Here is a 16,070-nt window from a genome sequence, read left to right as displayed (position 1 = left end):
GAATGGAGGTTTCCTATTCCCTATAACCCACAAGCAGCAGAGTTGCTAGAAAGGAAAAATGGCATATTAAGGCAGCAAATTGTTAACAGGTAAAACCACATTGGCTGGGTGGACTAAAGTACTGTCCCAGGCTTTAGTACATTTAAATGACCAGCCAGTAGGGCCTATTGTCCCATATGCCAGACAGGGGACCCTGGCTGAGGCACCTAGTTTCGTGAAGGTATGGAATTCACGAGAGACAACCACTCCTCTGACTCCCACTGAGGATCGATGTGTTATGCTGCTAAGAACACCATGCTCCCACACACCTGGAAAAGGACTTATCTCCAGGAATTTGCACTTAGGATGTCCCACCAGGATGGGTGAGTTACTTCACACCCCGGGTGAGGGGAACTACTCAGTCTGCTGGGATCCCATTGTCCTGCTGCAAGCTGGATCTGTTAAAATGCACTATACTTGGAATGGAACATAAACCACTGAAAGAAGGGAGGAGGTGGGGTCCTGGTCCGGCCTATCCCACCCCAATCCATCTCCTCACACCTGGCAGTGCTGTCTCCCCCAGCCAACATGTATGGTTTGTACAACCAGGTCACGTTTCTAAAGCTGCCAATCCATCTCCTCAGGGAACAGGGGAACACTTTGTTTTCCCACTGGTGTGATCATTTTGCTATATTATTGTTCCCTCCATTGGCCTATAGAATGTTATAACTCGCATAGAAGCCCTTATTAAATTCACCTAACAAACCTTGAATGATAGCCAACAAAGCCTGTCCTTACTGAACACTGAACGCTGAAATGTCTTGGACGAGAAAAGCTGTCCAAAGGCTCATGAGTCTTTCTGTGTGAGGGCGTCAACAGAAACAAAAGAACATAATCATGTAGGTTTTAGTGTTTGGGGTTATTAGTAATGGTAACAGTAAAATAGTACCAACCCTTTTTTTTTTGTTTTAGCTTCTAGACATTAATTTTTATCCTGATAAGTGTTAAAAAAGCTTGGGTTGAAGAATTTTAGTTTCTGAGACTCAACCAGAAATGAAGCCAATAAAGGCCTGCGGGTATCTTCGTTCCCTGTTTATACCCCTTGAAACTGGGAAGTCATTTTGACTCTCAGGAGATCATCCCCTGTTAGTTCCATTTGCTTAATAGCTATTTTTCTTCTCTCATGTTCTTTAAAGAATCCCCTAATTTTCCCAGCCCATAATGACCCTTGCCTTTTTGGCCTGAGGTTTTATTTCCTCAGCTGGGTGAGAAGCCCCCAGAGGGCAGTATTCAGGCCTCATATTTCTTGTTCAAGCCAGCACTGGCTACTGTTTTTGTTCTTAGGCAGTGTCGTGGTGTCAATGACTTCTCTCTGTTGTTCTGGGTGAGCAAGAGGGAGTTCATGGACCTTGAGAGGAAGCACATACTCATGGCAGATAGAGATTAGGCATGAAGGCTCCTGGAGATGGTCTGTAACAAGTCTTGGGAGCTGGCAAAGACTGTGGAGGCACACCAGCATCTTGTCAGTGGGTGTGCCCTGGTCACGCTAGAGATAGAGAAGGTGGAGTTCAGACCAGGATCTGAGATCCTTGTGTGCAGGGGGAGTGGTGCCAGGACGGGGTGTTGGGGTGTTGCCTGTAGCAGGGGGCTGGGAATCTCTGGGGAGAGTGGCTTGAAGCATGAGACAGCTTCTGCTGTTAGGTGCTCTTTTGAATGGGCGAGAACTGTTTGATCTAAGTTCTTTGAAACATGTTCGATGGGTTTGTGTAGAAGCTTCGGAATTAGCAGATATTGAAAGAACAGTGATATTCAGAGAAACTCTGCTGCCTGATATTCTATTTAATTTAGAAGAACATAACCCCCATCTTAGAAGATAAACTCTTCCCTCCCCATTGACACAACTGGGGAGAGGTTCCCATAATCTGTGTGACACACAGTCCTGTCATGATGAGCACACAAAGACAGGGTATTTCAGAGCTTCTAGGGAAGGATCTGAAATCTCTCCTCAGGAAAATGTGGTCTTTTGACTTAGACATCATTCTGCTGACAAAGACTAACGCTAGGGCTGTGAAGTCTAGAGAAGCAGTTCCTTCATTTTGTGAATGGATATCATTCCCATGCAGTGAACCACACATTCAGAGTATTTGTGTAGCAATCCAATCTACCTTCCTCTTGGTCTTGCCTGATAGTCTAGTATTTTTGGTTCAATAGAGCTGCAATAGAAGTGAAACTCCCCGAGAGTCCTTGTTTCTATACAGTATGTATAGAATGAGGCTTGGCCAATCCTCATCCAATCCTCATCACTCCTATTATGCCCTAAGCTGTGACTTCATCACCCTGATCACCTAGGAGGTGAGAGAGCTGGGGCAGGGAATTCCATGTACTCTCTCAGATCTCAATGGCAGAGGTTGAACCAGGGGCCAGTTTATTCCCAAATGGTGTTCCTTGGCTCTATGCCCTGTTTGCTATGCTTTTTGTATTTTTTCTCTTTGTCATGTTCTCTCCCTTTTTACTTGAGATAGACCAACATATAAAGAAATGTAAGTACCATAGGGGGCCTTAGGGCACAGGGGAACGAGATGTATGAGAGAGTGTGTGTACGGAGGGAGGAGAAGGTATACATTAGAAGGTTGGGAACATGGAAACAATGTCTGTTCTTCTCTGATCTTCAAGGTCTTAATGACCCAGGGCTAAAGGTTTTAGAAATAATAATCTTTTATATAATGGAAGTACCTGAGGGACATAAGTCAGGACTGGACTAGGCAGCCCGTTTGTGTTACATCTGTGGAGCATGAGGAGGTATCCAAGGTCCTGCCTGAGTTGATATAAGGCCCAGGTATAAGGATATAGGAAATCCTGGGGAATCTGGGGATATGTGAAGGAATTTTCAGATGATGGTCTCTGACTCGCCATGCTTTGTCTTAGTCTTGCTTAGATGCAAGTATTCTCTGCATAGTGCTGTGCGCAAGGATAAAGAAAATGAGATAAAGATGGACCATCTGGGAAGGCCAGGTGAGTATTCTTTGCTCTTCACCTCTGGGCTCATTATGTCCATAAGGCGGGCGGTTCTAGTTACTTCCATCGTCCATGTGCTAGATGGCTGAAAACTCCACACTCAAACCTAGTCTCAGTGAGGCAACCCCCTCACATTCTGTTTAGCTTAAGAATTCTGTCTTCTCTCTAGGGAGAACATTTTCAAGTAGAAATTTGGTTCTGAGCCCTCATTAACTTCATAATCTAGGGTCTCCTGTAGGTGGAAAAGTTTCTCTTTTCTCATCTATACTTATGATGTTTCTCCTCTTATCAGGGTTGTCTCTCAAGTGATTCAGTGACAAAGTTACCATTTTTTCATGCCCATGAAAAAATTAGGTGACTCTTCTCCAGGCACTTGTTATAAAGTTGCTTTTGTGATAGAGATAAGTGCAGAAGGACTTTGATAGAATCATACAAACAGTCTGAGGAGACTGAAAGCCCATTGTTCTGGGGAACATTCTGACCACCAGGGGACCATAATTCCTGCAAATTGTGTATTTGCCTCTCCAGGTAAGGTTAGCTCTTCCCTTCTTTGTGCTATTCTGTGACTCCCTTGTGAAATTACAGAGAGATAACACACTGGATTCTTGGTTTTTTGGTCCTTCAACCTAGACATCATTGAGTTCTTTGTGTCCACAGTATCACTCCCTCAATATGAATGTTACATGTTAAACTTTTGTTTTCTCTCTGCTATGTAAAGTGAAAGTTGTGGGCTATTTGGTGAGGATTGACTTTTATAGCTCATGTAACATATCCCATTATATAATTATTATAACAATTATTATATAATGATACAACTATTATATTATGATAACATTATATAGCTTTATTATTCAGTGGGATTTCTGCACAGATATTTTGAGAATCAGGCCAAAGCACAAGAAAAGGTTGGTCACTGAGGAACAAATCTTTCAAACTTAAAACATTTTTTATATATTTAACTCGAGAAACAGTAATCTCTTGTGACAAGTATTTCCCAGACAATGGGTCAAGAATCATATATATAGTCCTGTCCTGACAGGATTTTTCTGAGTGTTTAATGATGTATAGAAAATTTTATAATCTGCATCTCTTTCATTGTTCTGCTGTCCAAAATGGGAGTTGCAATCTGCTGGGTCAGCGGTATAATCAATTTTCTTCTTGTTCCAGGCTGTCCTCCGGAGTCATCAAGGAGAGAAGTTCTGGGAAGGAAGGAAGATGGGATGGGAAGAGATCCCTCACTACTTGTGAGGGTAGCAAGAGAGCCCAGGGGTTCTGAGGTTGAGATCTGTACCCCTGGACCATCAGTTTGAGAGTGGTTGAGCCTCTAAGGAATCACCTGTGACATCATTTCCCAGACACGAGAGGGCTTCTTAGACCCTCATTATTTATGTTTATACTGAAAAAAAAAGATAATAAATATTTTGAGACTCTCAGAAAAGTTCTATATTACCAGGAGTTTTTTGTTGAACTTAAGGCTTCTAACACTCAGTTGCTTATAGTCAGTCCAAATCCCAAACAAATTTCCCACTTCCAGGTGAAATCCTAGGTGAATGACTTATGCTATCTTATTCTCCTAAAGCAACATGTAGAGTCATTATTTCAGGGGAAGAAAAGTTCATGGTCCCTATTAGACTAAGCAAACTTTTAATCCAGGACCATGGCTGAGTCCTTCCTCTCTCTACCCAAGATTATCACATGGCTAATTCATCTGAACACTCTAAAATGTTCTATCCAGATTGTTTTCTTATATAAGTGCCATGCTCCTTTCATATCTTACAGTAGAATATAGATTCATGAAGACAGATGCTTAGAGAAGGAATTGGTATAGATTTTCTCTTTCTACCCAAAGCTTCATGGCCCCCCCAAATGCTTTATTATCAAGTGAACCTATTTTCATCTAAGTTCCGCCACATAATTCTCTCATTCTTACCTACTTACCTGCTCTTTCTCTCTGTTCTCCTCTTTTAACCATCTTTGTCATGATGGGTCATTAAAGCATCCATGTGGAACCCTCTGGTTGGAGAGGTGTATAAGGAACTGTGGAGAGAGAGAGAAGGAGAAGGGGGAGGGAGGAGGAGGTGGAGGAAGGACAGAGAAGGAGGAAGGAGTGGGGAGAAGGGAGGGAGAAGAGAGGGGAAGGAAAAGGAGGGGAGTGATATCTAAGTTGGAGACACGAGATAGGTTGTTTTGAGTTGAAAGGAATTCCTGTCAGTAGAAATGCTAAAGAAAAGTCTGACACTACCTGTCAGAACAGTTATGTGAGGGATTTCTACACTGAATAGGAAGTTAAAATTGTCTGGAAAAGTCCCTTCACTGTCTAATACTTACAATAACTTTTGATAAAGAACTATTAAATCCCAATTCACTTTGATGTTGATAAAACTGTATGGATATCTATTAAGATGCTATTCAAAATGGCCAGGGAGGTATTTGTTTTTTGTGTCTGCATCTGTTTCTTTGGAGGGGGAGTCTCTTGGTATGTTCTTTTTTTTTTTTCCACAAATCCTCCTGCAGTTTCTGGGGGCACATTTCTTTTTTCTATTTTCCATTTTATTCTCTTTTTACACATTATTTATTAACTTTTATTGATTCTTTTTTAAAAGCCTGATTATTTTTAAAAGTTTTAAATAATTTTTCTTGTCTTCTTCATTTCTGGGCTTATGCATGTCTTTCCTATTTCTGATTCCTAAATTTCTGATTATTTCCTGCTGAGTAATTTCTTTCACTTTCTCTTTTTTTTTTTCTGTCTATCTGCCCAATAAATTTCTTGCAGATGTTTCACTCTTCATGTTTCACTACTCTGGAATGAGAGAATACAACTCTAAGACCCTGCTCCCCAAAATATAATCTTTCCCAAGGTTAAATGAATTTAAGGAGACCCAGGGCTGTAAATTTAGACATCAAACAGAAAGCCCTATAGGTATTTAAAGCAGGAAGTGGTTTATTACAGGAAATTGTGCACTTACAAAATCTTCATCATGAACTTTAAAAAACCCCAGGAAATCACTGCTAAAGGTCACCATGCTGCAAAAACCAAGGCGAGCAATTTTCAGGGCAAGTGGAAAGGCCCCCTACAAAAGGAAATCTCCCATAAATGGGAGAACCTAGCATGGTGGAACCTAGCCCAGATTCCACCTGTCCAGGCTTATGGGAAATGTAGTTCTCAGTCTTCCAGCCCCTGCTGTTCAGGGAGAGCATACAAGAGGGTGGGAATGGGGAGGAATTGGTAGGAGGTCATGCAGCTCGGTTGCCTATCCAATGCAAAGAGCATGTGGTGCTTACATGATAATGCTCCTTAGCTACTACTATTTCTGTTCTTCACAGGGATTCTTCAGGCTGCTGGGTCAGGAGGGCTTAACAATAGCCCAAGATGAGATCCCACCCTTTTGACATTAATTCCAAGGAGGGAAACCATCGTCTTTCTCACCTTTCTACAAGCACACTGCAATCACAATAGCTTTCCATTTATTTTCCCCAAATCTTGGGCATTTAAACTTATATATCTTCATGTGTGCTACACCAATGTTCTCGTCTTAATATCCTTTCCAGGAAACTATTGCTCTTCCAAAATGCTCCCTGAGTGGTGATATGCCTGATGTATTTATTAACAGATACACATTGTCTCTCAACCTCTGGGACTTAAATTGAGATTTAAGCTAGCCTAATAGTTTTCTTCCTGAACAAAAATGGTTATTTTTCTTGTATTTGTATAAACAATGGGTTTATCATGGTTCATTTCCAAAGCTGAAAGGAGTAATCTCTTCTGCTAATGATGCCCTGGAATAACACTTCCAGAAAGTTGTTCACTCCTCAATTACCACTCCATTGAAAAAATAATCCTAAATATCAAATTAAAAAGAGGTTCCATTGAACTATTATTATTGTCTTTCTATATAGTCTTCATATACATCTAAATGTCAACAACCCCACATTTTTCTCCTTTAGTATCTTAGATCATTAAATTAGTCTTAAAGTTTCAAACATTTATTTATTTTTAGAGAGAGAGAGAGGTGGGGAGGGGCAGAGGGAAAGGGAGAGAGAGAATCTTAAGCCGGCTCCCTGCTGAGTGCTCAATCTCATCATGACCCTGAGATCATGACATGAGCCAAAACCAAGAGTCAGACACCCAACCGGCAGAGCCACTCAGACACCCCTCAAACATTGTTTTTAAAATAGAAAGGCCAATATTTGTTTTTTAAATATCTCACGCATGATTATAAAGTGGTGTTTTCCCCCCAAATTTGTCTATATGAGGGGACACAAACAGACTTTATATGGAAAAGAATAAAAATATTGAAGAGTTCTGTGTCAGGAGGAAAGGCCTTTTTGGAGGAGAAAGGGGGGCTGGAGTCACTGAGTATCTTTAGGCCTAAAACACCTGTCCATCAGCAGTGGTGGCCTTTTTGTCGAAAGCATTCGAAATGAAACAAAACAAAACACAGTAGATAACAGTTTTTCTACTGATTATTAGTTATAATAAGTAAAGTACTACCAATAATTGTTTTTTATTTCAGCTTCTAAACATGGATTTTTATCTCAATACATCTTTTAAAAATCTAGGTTAAGAAATCTTCAGTTTCTGAGAGTGTTCTCAAAATGAAGCCAATAAAGGCAGGCAGGCATCTTATTTCTGTTTCCATCCCCTGTAACCAGGGAGCCACTCCAAGTCTCAGGAGATCATCTTCTGTTAGTTCCCTTTGTTTAATAGCTATTTTTTTTTTCTCTCATGTTCTCTGAAGAATCTCCCAATTTTCCCAGCCCATAATGACCCTTGCTTTTTGGGCCTGAGGTTTTATTTCCTCAGCTGGGTGAGAAGCCCCCAGAGGGCAGTATTAAGATCTCATATTTCTTGTCCAAGCCAGCACTGGGCACTGTTTCTGTGTAATAAGTTAAAACTTAGGAGGTATTGCTTCAGAGAAAATTCCATTTGTGAGCAAGGCTGTGTTCATGCAGCAGGTAATGCTATGGCCGGATCCCTCGACTCTCTCCCCAGCGTTTCCAGAGCTGCTGCCAAGGAGCAAGGGAACATATTCTGGTGATAATCAGAGCAATGCTTCTGCCTAATATTCTGTTTAGTTCAGAAGACAGCATTATAATTATCTTGAAAAATTAAGTTCCCTCCCCTGATGCCTGTGACTGGGGAGATAACCCATAGTCAATGGGACACACACTCCTGACAGGAATAAGTACACTGAGACAGGGAATTCTGGAGCTTCTAGGGAAAGATATGGATTTTCTGTTCAGGAACAACTGATCTTTCTTTCCTCTCCAACTTAGATATCTTTTTCCCTAAATAAAGCTGGTCCTAAAGCTGAGGGGTCTAAGGAAACAGGCCACTCCCTTTGTATACAGACATGATTCCAATGCAGGAGCACACCTGGTCTGAGTATTTGTGTATGAGTCTTTCCTCCTCCTCGCTGTGTTTATATAGGCCAGTGTTTGGGGGGCCACTGAGGCTTTTGCAGAAGTAAAGCTATCTGATTTTCCTCAGTGTTTGGTTTTTCAAAGGCTTGGCCAATCCCCACTGAGATATTCATTACTCCCATAAACCCATTGTTTCTGAAACTGTGACTTCATCAGCCTGTCGCTCAGGAGGTGACAGAGCTGGGACAGAGAATTCCTGGATCCTTATTTGCATCTTCATGTGTGGGTTTGAATCACACCTGAATGTGGGCTTCTGCCTATACATCCTCTTTACCATGACCGTTCTTTCTATCGTCTTTTTCTCATTTTTCCCCTTCTTCAGTGAGGTTGATGAACCCATAAGGAAATGTAAGTCTTAATGTGGGGCCTAGAAGAGGAGAGGAGGGATCCATTAAATTGTGAGGTACTTGAAAATATGTTCCTTATTACATGATCTGGGAAAACAATTCCTTATCTCTGGGCTTTAAAGCCTTTCAATGACCCTGGGCTAAGAATTCTTAGAAATTATACTTTCGTGTATGATGGAAATACCTGGGGGACAGAGGTCAGGACTGGGCTAGGAAGTCCATTCCTGGTATGCCTATGGAGCCTGAGGAAATATTTGGGGCCCTGGCTGAGCTGAGGTGAACGCCCAGGTTTAAGAACAGGAAAAACCCTATAGAATCTGGGGATCTGTGATAGAGTTTCCAGGTACTTGTCTCTGATCCAGGGAGCTTTGTCTTAGTCTTGTTCAGATACAGACGGTCCCTGTGTAATGCTGTGTGTAAGAATAAAGAGGACAACGTTATAAAGATGGACTGTCTGGGAAGGCCAGGTGAGTACTCTTTGCCTTTAACCTCTAAGTTTTTCGGCATAAAAAGCTGGCAGCTCTGGTGAGTTCCAAAGCCCACATGCTAGATAGTTTAGACATGTACAAATCTGGTCTCAGTGAGACAGTCCCCTCATGTTCTGCAAATGACTTCCCCTGCCTCTCAGTAAGACTAAGTCCTCGGAGACTTCTTTCTGGTGAGAACATTTACCAAACAGAGTTTTCGTTCTGAGCTGTCATTAAGTCCTGTGAGTGGAAACATTTCTCCTTTTTGTTTATTTCTGTGATGTTTCTCTTTCTAGTAAAGGTCACTTTTAGTTGACTCAGTGATGAAATTTCCATATTATGTGCTAGACAGTGAAAGGAAATAAAAGATTTATAACCAGGCAATAGTTATAAATTGGATTTTGAAATAGGAATAAAGATAGAAGGATCCTGGCATCTGTGGAGATGAAACCTTTAGAGAAAAATTGAAAATCATTCTCATGATCTGTTGACCATAGTTCCCATAGACTGTGTATGTGAGGCGGCCTGCCTCTCCAGGCAGGGTCACTTCCTCCCTCCTTTGTGCTGTTCTATGACTCTTCATGGCATCACAGGGAGAGAACACACCAGATTCTTGGGTTCTCTTCATCCACCATATCCTAGATTCCATATGAATATTACATGTTCTACCGATGCTCTGACCAAGTTTCCCTCACACAAAATTGAAATGTCTGGTATATAAAAGGTTACTGTGTTGCTTTGAGGGAAGTGAAACAGGTGGGAGATAAATTTTTGGCTGGATAAATGATTGGATTTGAGAACTTTTTTTATCAACTCAAGGGAAGAATGGTAGACCATGTATTTGTATTTGTCACATCCCCAACATAACCAAAGCATATGGTGGTTTTAACTGCAAACAACCACAATATCTATCCCAACATTGCCATCATATAAATGAGAATATACAATTTGTTATTGTAGTCGGAGAAGTTAAGTGAATTGTCCCAAATTTCACTTGAAGTCATTGTAACTCTCAGTCATTCGTATAAATGTCTCCACTTCTCAGTTTGTGTTCCACTTCATCACTCTGCTACTGTTCTTGAGACACTTGTTTGCCGTAGAGCCCAAAGTAGAACAATAATATCCCAAGTGATAATTTCAAAAGAGTCAAATGGGTGGCTTTGTCTAGAACATTTCCTATTGCAGCAACGGGAGAGGGGAATCACCCTCATGGAGGGATGAAGAGACAAGGCTATATCATCCAGGGCCTCTTGTAAGTGGTCAAGGAAAGTTTAAGTTAGTACAACTGTTCCGTCTGAGAGTTCAGAATCTGAGTGGGCTCCTATCTCTCTTAAACATCAGCTTTGCCCTTTGCAAAGCATTACTGTCATTCCCCTTTATCCTCACAGAGGCTGGGTAAAGCTTGGGTTCAGTGGTTATCCCTCTCTCCTGCCCACATTCTTGGTCACTGATATGCACATTCCTAAATTCAAATGTTAGTTCCTTGGAGTGTCATGATTTTTTGTGCTAACTCTAGGTATGATAAAGTGTGGGCAATCAGTTTAGATGCTAAAATATTGGCATATTTGTGATATGTTTGACCCTTATAATTTTGATTAAGACTTTCCTGCTATGTAGTTTCAATAGACATCAGATTTTAGGAGAACACTATCACAAACTTTCTTATTCACACATAGAAAATTAGAGCTAGAAGGAACCACAGAAAATATAAGCTCCAATCTTTCCAATTACAGATTAGAAAACTCTCTTTTCCTCCCAGTTGTATGGAAAGGATGAGAGTTGTATGGTTTTTGGTGACTTTTATCATGAAGGTCACGCAATCACTCCTATCTGGGGATAAACAAGGCTGAGGTTATCCACATAGAAACTTTGGCAAATCAGGACAGGAATGAGGGATCTGGAGCTGTGTTTTCCTACCTTCCATTCCTTGTGAATTTATTCATATTTTGCAAACTGAAATGTTTGATCTTCACCCTCATATTCTTACTGATTATGTAGATAGAGAGATAGTTCTATAGTTGTTGTCTGGCTATAATCTCTTATGGTAATTATTTTCCATACTATGGCTCATGGGCCACATAATTCCATCCTGATATAAATTCTGTGAGATATTTGTTGATGTCCTGAAATAGTTGCAATCTAAGTCTCTTGAAATTGTGTCTGCCCAAATAAGGTTCTGTCATTTTGCTGCATTAAGCCTTAGCCAAGGAGCGTTCTTTCTGTTTCAGGCCGTCCTTTTCAGCTTCCTGGGAGAGAAGCTCTGAGAGGGGAGGAAGCTGGGATGATACAAGATCACTTACTCACTGTGACGGTGGTAAGAGACAGAACCCAGGAAGTCTGCCCTGTAACATCAGTTTGACAGTGGCTGAACCTGTAAGGGATCCTCTGTGACGTCATGTCTCAGGAGAGGGCTTCTCAGACCCTCATTATCTGTTTGTTCTGAAATGAAATTGATAATAAACACTTAGATACTCTCAGAAAAGTGCTGTGTTTTGAGGAACTGTTTGCTGAATGTCTATCCTCTTTCATCTCATTTCTTTTAATAAATCAAAATCCCAAGCACACTTCTGTTGTCCTACGTGAGTGATCTGTGTCATTTGTTTTCTCAATACAGCATGTGGTTTCACTCTAGGTGAAGAGATGCTCATGGTTTTTATCAGAATAGACAGACAGTGCATCCAGGACCAGAGCTGAGCCCTTCCTCCCTCCACCCAAAATGACTTCACAGCCAAGTAACATAAATATTCTCAAGTGTTTTGTCCAGATTACATTGCTCTCTTGCACAAGTGCCCTTCTAGTCCCTTGTCCTACAGTGGAATATTGTTTCATGGATAGATGTGTGGGGAAAGAATTGCTGCAGCTTTTCTTATTCTTCCCTAAGTTTTTAGGCCCCTCAAATAACACTCTCCTACTACCAAGTTAAACTAATTTTATCTCTCTTCCACATAAACACACAATTCTCCTTCATCCTCACCTACCACATACATTTGTTTATCAAGTCCTACTGTTTCTTTGCTCTTCCTCTCTGTCCACCTCTCTTGACCATAGGCAATATCTCTGTCATAGTCCTGAAGCATTATATTTTTTGCCTGTGCAATTATAACTGCTCCACAATTCAGATTATGGAACTAATCTGTCCCCTTTTCATGCTATGCCCCACATGTCATCATATGTAGCCTAAAAGTCATGTTTCAGCATGTCTTTTCTTTGTATAAATGTCCCTGTAGGCTCTTCATCAACTATATTAGCACTTTTATACTGTGGCATTCATTGGATCAACTTCCAAACTGAAAAAGAATAAAGATTCCTGGTGTAATCACTGTAATTTTGAAGAAGTACATTTTAAATCTGTGCGTTTCTTTTTCCTGGGCATATGGCTTTTCAGCAAGAGGCTATGTTTCTTAACTTCCCCTGCAGCAAGGAGTAGCTATGTGATTAAATGTTAACCAACAGAATGCTAACAAACAATCCAGGCAAATCCATGTCATTGGCTAAAAAGAAAATGTTTTCTCTGTTCTTGAGTTGGAAATGGAACCAACTGAGGTCACCTAAGAAGCCCTGTTTAGAGTAAGGAGAACAGCTTTTCTAGTCATGGTTCTTGGGGGTAATTTGTAGAGTAGAGGCCAACAAATATGGTGATTAATGAGCAAAGTTTATTCTCTCTAAGGGAAACGTGCAGCAGCAAGAGTTGGCCTCTACTCTACAAATTACCCCCAAGAACCATTGACCCATCATTTAAAACACCACAGTTCTTAACATAATAGACAAGGACCACCACAATCAGACTCAACGTACCTAACATGTAGCTTAAGCACCAGCAGTGCTTATATATATATATTTACTATTATCTGGGCACTGGAGTCCTTTACTCAATTTCTTTTTTCCCCCCTCAATTCATACCAGTGTTCACTATTCATTTCCCTGAATGGTCTTCCCCTATAAATGTCCTGTACCTTTCCTCTTTCTCAGATACTCCTTTTTCACTTAATAGTTTACCTCAAAACTCTTGGATCAAAGAGAACCCAAAAACTTAAAAACAGCATGTGGTTTCACTCTCATAGGTGAAGAGATGCTCATGGTTTTTTATCAGAATAGACAGACACTGAATCCAGGACCAGAGCTTAAAGCTTAAAAATAAAATTAATTTGCTTTTCACTCACATAGCAGACTTATTTGGTGCTGCTGATAATGGGACTTCTTCCCATCCTGTGACTCCTCCACCCATTGGATGGTCAGTCATCTGTCTTCACTCTGTAGAAAGGGGAAAGAGCATGGACAATGCATGCAAGTGGCCCACATTCCATTGGTGAGACTCAGTCACATAATCACACCTAGTTGTAATAAATGCTGAGAAATATAGCTGCTGCATATACTAAAAATCGTATTACTTATAAGAAGGGGATGGAGTATGGTATACCACTAATGATCCTGTTAAGAAGAAAGAGAGGAATGTATAAAGAACTCCTCACCTTGACATATCACAATCAAACTGCTAAAAAACAAAGAGAAAATCTCAGAAACAACAAGAGAAATATGACTTACCATGTACAAGAACACAATATGATTTATGCTAGAATTAATGGAAGTTCAAAGAAAAATTATGTAGTAAGAGTGAAGAATCTTTATCTTACATAGATGAACAATTACATTCATTTATATTCCAAACACAGATAAACAAAAGACTGACAAAACATTCTAAAACATTAACAGTAATTATCTCAGAATGGTAGAATTATAAGTATTTATTATTGTCCTTTTAATATTTTCCGTATTTTTTATAAAACATATATTCATTTTCTAATAAAAGAACTAAAGTTCCCATAAATAGAAATAGGGATATCTCAGCAATTTTATAGAAGAACCTTTTAGTAAAGAACAAAATATTAATTAAACATATCTTAATAGGTCAGGGTTACATTTTAATATTTAAACTCTCTATTACATTTCTTCATAATATTTCCTGCAAACATAATGCATGGCCAGGTCCTGGGATTTACATCAAATCTAAGGGACTAGGATCTTGCTCTCTCTTGAGAAGAAGTTTTCAAAACAAGCTTCTCTTAGAACTGGGCTAATTATTCTTTCTGATCAGATTCATGGACCAAAGTGTCCTGATTTATAATATCCCCAACCTCTTGAGAGCAGAGACCCTAAATGAACAAAAGCTGTTTGGGGGCTTAAAGATTTAAAATTTCCCTTATCAGGGCACCTGGCTGCCTCAGTTGGAAGAGCAAGGGACTCTTGACCTCAGGGTCATGAGTTCGGGATTGTGAGTTCAAGCCCCACATTGTACATAGAGATTCCTAAAAATAAATAAACTTAAATAAATAAAAAATAAAAATTTCCCTTATCATATTCTAGTCTTCTTTTCTCTATTACATCCCTTATATATAAGAGCTCCATGAAGCCTATTGCTTTTTCCAAAATTATTTTACTTTTGAGATTGTAATTTATTACAATTCCTGTGGGAAGAACAATATGCTCAAAATCCAAGGAAGCTAAACTAGAAGCAAGAGCAATTGATCAGAGCCATCATGAATAAACCTAGTAGGGATAAAAATAAGGATGATGATTCTGATAATTTTGAAAATGGTGCTTTCTACAGTCAAGTCTCTATGGAACTAAACACACTTGAACCATAAGAACAGCCATTAGTTGGGGCGCCTGGGTGGCTCAGTCGTTAAGCGTCTGCCTTCGGCTCAGGTCATGATCCCAGGGTCCTGGGATCGAGTCCCACATCGGGCTCCTTGCTCAGCAGGAAGCCTGCTTCTCGCTCTCCCACTCTCCCTGATGTGTTCCTGCTCTCGCTGTCTCTCTCTCTGTCCAATAAATAAATAAAATCTTAAAAAAAAAAAAAGAACAGCCATTAGTTGGCCTCAAATAATGTTTTTCATTATTCAATTTATTATAGTAGAAGTCTTAGTGATTGTCTTACTCAATTCAGGCTACAATATCAAAATACCATATACTGGGTGGCTTATAAAAAGAGAAATTATTTCTCAAGTTCTGGAGGCTGGAAGTCTGAGATCTAGGTGGCAGCGTGGTCGGGTTCTGGTGAAGGTCTTCTTTCAGGTTGTAAACTGCTAATCTCTCACTGCACCCTCACACGGCGAAGAGTGAGAGAGCTCTCTGTGATCCCCTTTCTAAAAGCACTAATTCCTTGCCAAAGGCCCTACTTCCTAATGCCGCCATGTTGGGAGTTAAGATTTCATATATGAATATGGTGGAGTGGGGGAAAGGGCAACAAACATTTAGTCCATAACAGTGATACATGTAATTTAACTTTTATTATCACCAGTCTTTATCAGTTTAGCTGCTCTTTTTTTTGCTCAGTAAATATTGTTTGGACAAGGTTTCTATAGGGTAAGTTGACTTCTTCGCTCAAAAGTTACTATCTCTTTCAAAGACATTTGGAGGTTGATGTGAAATTATAAAAGAAGAGACAATAAGTTCCTATTCTAAAAGATTTTATTTATTTATTTATGAGAGAGAGGGTGAGAGAGCAAGCACTGGGGTAGGGGCAGAGGGAGAGGGAGAAGCAGACTCCTCACTGAGCACAGAGCCCATGAGGTGCTTGATCCCAGGACCCTGAGATCATGACCTGAGCTGAAGTCAGATGCTTAACTGAATAGGTTCCTATTCTAAATAAAGCTGCTTGCATATATGAACACAAACACACACCCACACACACCCCACAAAGAACTGATCATTTAGGACAGATTTAGTTGGTGTTATATCCTAATATTACCTTCTATGCCCAAATCTTAAGCAATTTTCTTTTTTTTAAAGATTTTATTTATTTATTTATTTATTTATTTATTTATTTATTTATTTATTT

At 40.0% G+C, this 16,070-nt stretch overlaps 1 long non-coding RNA gene across 1 annotated transcript; it reads left to right on the top strand.

Moving 5' to 3' along the window:
* Positions 1–343: 343 nt before the first annotated feature.
* On the top strand, positions 344–4,264 carry LOC110580826. Its single transcript, XR_002480366.1, has 3 exons — positions 344–362; positions 2,905–2,991; positions 4,162–4,264. It is a non-coding gene; the product is annotated as an uncharacterized LOC110580826 (long non-coding RNA).
* Positions 4,265–16,070: the final 11,806 nt, after the last annotated feature.

This window comes from Neomonachus schauinslandi, chromosome 5 (assembly GCF_002201575.2).
Source record: "Neomonachus schauinslandi chromosome 5, ASM220157v2, whole genome shotgun sequence".
In the NCBI taxonomy this organism is placed as follows: domain Eukaryota; kingdom Metazoa; phylum Chordata; class Mammalia; order Carnivora; family Phocidae; genus Neomonachus; species Neomonachus schauinslandi.
The sequence above is the reverse complement of the archived record's forward strand: the minus strand, read 5'-3'. Positions and strand labels throughout refer to the sequence as shown.